The following is a 2,771-nucleotide window of genomic DNA, read 5'->3' as shown; positions in this document are numbered from 1 at the left end:
CCCTGCCACACCTTGATGATATCAATTTCTGATGAAAGGTAGGCTGACCCAGGGTTTCCCAAGCCAGGTCTTACCCTTAGGACCAAAGGTACTCCTGGTCATTGCCTTAAGGCAATGGCAGGTAATTGCTAGTTTTATGGACTCCATCCTCGCTAATACCTACTCCCAACCCTCGCAAGTGATCTGCTAATGTCAGGCATGGGCTACAGGCTCCCAGCCCAATGGGCTACAGGCTCTGGCAGGCCCAAGGCACCAGACTCTCCTGGTCCCCACCAGCCACCAAATGTTCTCCCAAGTACCTAGTCCTCCCTGGGCTCAACTGCTCTCTTTCTGGGCCCCAGGCCCCCTATTTTTCTGGCCCATCTTTCTTTCACTCGGCCAGTTGAGACCTCCATGCCTCCCCTTCAGTCTTTCCCACAACCACCAATCTCCAGCCACTACCTCTATCCCCCAGGCCTATCTGTTTCAAGGCCTGGTCTGTTCCTGGGCTCAGTGCTACTTACCCCAGCTCAGTGGTTATCAGGAGTCCTGCTAACGGGAATTTCTCTCACACAGGTACTCAGGGGTAGACTACCTGGCCAGCTTAGGCCATGGGCTTATGAACTTCAAGCCTGGACCCCTCCTGGGCAGGTGAATCCCTAATCAGCCCCCCGGCCACCTGCAGGTGCTCCCCAAGCAGCCTTTCCTGTTAAAGTAACAGGCGCGCACCAAGCACCCTGTCATAGTAGTCTGTCCCCCCACAACCTCATCTCTGATAAAAAGTTAAAGGCAAACTTTCCAGGAAAGTAGGAAATAAAATGCAAAAGTGCTTCCTTAGTGAGAAGAAAGGCATTGGGGTTGTCCGAGGTATGAGGAGAGGAGGGTGGGGAAAGCAAGGTGGGACTTACACAGGGATTCTGAACTGGGAGGGAGTCAAGACAGCAGGCAAGAGTGCAGGAAACAGCCATGGTGGAAAAAAAATCAAGTAGAATATAGAGACTGGTGTGGAAGTTACTTTGGTGCAAAGGGACCCAGGTATAGATCCTCATGCTGGAGAAGGACCCAGACTCTCTGCAGGATGCAAATTAATCTCACGATCAAGGAGATGGGTTTCCTAAAATCCTGCTGTCAAAAGGACATGCTCTTGAGAGTCCAGAGAAGATTGAAAGCTTATTCTGTAGGGAGTCGGAGCGGCAGATAAATGAGGGAAGAGGACCCCCCCACCCCAAGACAGCACTTATGACAATTTCTTTGTTCCCTCTGAAAGAGAAGGGCTCTTTAATTAGAGGCTAAGATACCCTACCATGAGAGGGAGCCAGTGGAATAATGCAATGGTACTGAAGTACATCATCTTCCAGATAGTGATGATGCAACCCTTTCATGGGCCGGTGGGAGAACATCTCACAGCAACTTGCTAGAAGCTCTCAGTACTTAGGCTGGTTTTGAGGCAGTGACAGATGTTTTCCCTACAGTACTGCAGATGCCAAGATTAGCATAACTGTACTGAATTATCTGTTGCTGTTCTGCTTGGAAAATGCTTCTAAGAATCCAGGTTAAGGCTTGCCAGGCACATGCACTCGCAACCCTACAACATCCTTACCTTTAAGGGCAGGGAGTTTTTGTAGCTCCCGGTTTTTGCTCAGGTTGAAGCGAGAGGAGCTGTGTCGTCGCTCCTTTTTTACAATCTGGGGTCCTCCCGAGTACTTGATCTTATTCAGCTGTGTTGGTGGGGGGGCACTATTACTGGGTCGCTTATTTGAAGTTGTTTGCTGTTGCTGCTGCTGCTGGACCTGATGGAGAAAAAGAGTAGGTCAACTTGCAAGCTTCAATAAGCCTGACATGCAAACAGATGTTGTTAATAACAAGAACATTTCTTCCTGTTCAACCTTCACACTCATTCATAAATTATTTACCAACCCTAAACACTGTCAGCTCTTCCTAGATTGAAGGAACTGGGCACTTTTGACCATGCCTTACCCACTCCTTCATGACTTGCATCCAGTTTCTTCCACTTGCAGCAAACTTCCCAAGTTATTTCTTTCTACTGTAGTAGCTCCCAGGGACCATGGACAGTTCATGACCCCATCACGTTAGGTTACAGAATCACAGAATCAAAGGAGCAGAAGGGACCTGTAAGATCATCAAGTCTGGTCCCCTGCCATGGGCAGGAGGTTACTGGGCTCAAACAAACTCAACAAGGTACTTGTCCAGCCTCCTCCTGAACACCTTGAAAGATGGCGACTGTACCACCTCTGCTGGGAGTGTGTTCCAGAATCTAGTTACCCTTATGGAAAGTAAGTTTTTCCTTATGTCCAACCTATTTTTTCCTCAATTAGCTTGTGCTCACTGGTCCTTGTCCTCCCAAGGGGTGCCTTTCTGAAGAGTTGCTCCCCTAGATCTTGGTGTTCCCCCCTGACATACTTGTAGGCAGCTATCAAGTCACCTCTCAGTCTTGTCTTACTCAGACTGAACATACCCAGTTCTGCCTTCCCTTCCAACATCTGCACAGTCTTTGCTACAAAGCTCACAATCAGATCTTGACAGATGCGGACAAGGAGAAATTTTGGCTTGCCATTCATCCGGATGCTGCCAGCTTTCTGTTTCCTTGATGGCAGAAGTGAGGTCTAGTTTCAAGGCCCTGTGTCCTGTGCTAGCTTGCCACCTCAGAATTCTGGTGTCTTCCCTTGCTTTAGCACAGCCTCATCATTCATTCTCTCTTCCATCTCTGCACCTTCTTCCATGGCATCCCATCCAGCTGAGACTCATGCTTGGAGTGAGCCAGCTGCACACCC

General features: G+C 49.0%; 1 protein-coding gene across 2 annotated transcripts in view; it reads right to left on the bottom strand.

The window, feature by feature from the left end:
- The window catches only part of PPP2R5D (protein phosphatase 2 regulatory subunit B'delta), a 103,015-nt gene that overhangs the window by 77,154 nt on the left and 23,090 nt on the right, over nt 1-2,771 (bottom strand). For both annotated transcript variants that reach the window (XM_019526922.1, XM_019526924.1), the window contains exon 2: nt 1,580-1,769. The gene's annotated coding sequence lies outside the window, so the exon portion shown is untranslated. The remainder of the gene's footprint in view (nt 1-1,579; nt 1,770-2,771) is intronic.

This window comes from Gavialis gangeticus, unplaced genomic scaffold (genome assembly GCF_001723915.1).
Source record: "Gavialis gangeticus isolate Ggan-Ray unplaced genomic scaffold, GavGan_comp1, whole genome shotgun sequence".
Lineage (NCBI taxonomy): Eukaryota > Metazoa > Chordata > Crocodylia > Gavialidae > Gavialis > Gavialis gangeticus.
The sequence above is the reverse complement of the archived record's forward strand: the minus strand, read 5'-3'. Positions and strand labels throughout refer to the sequence as shown.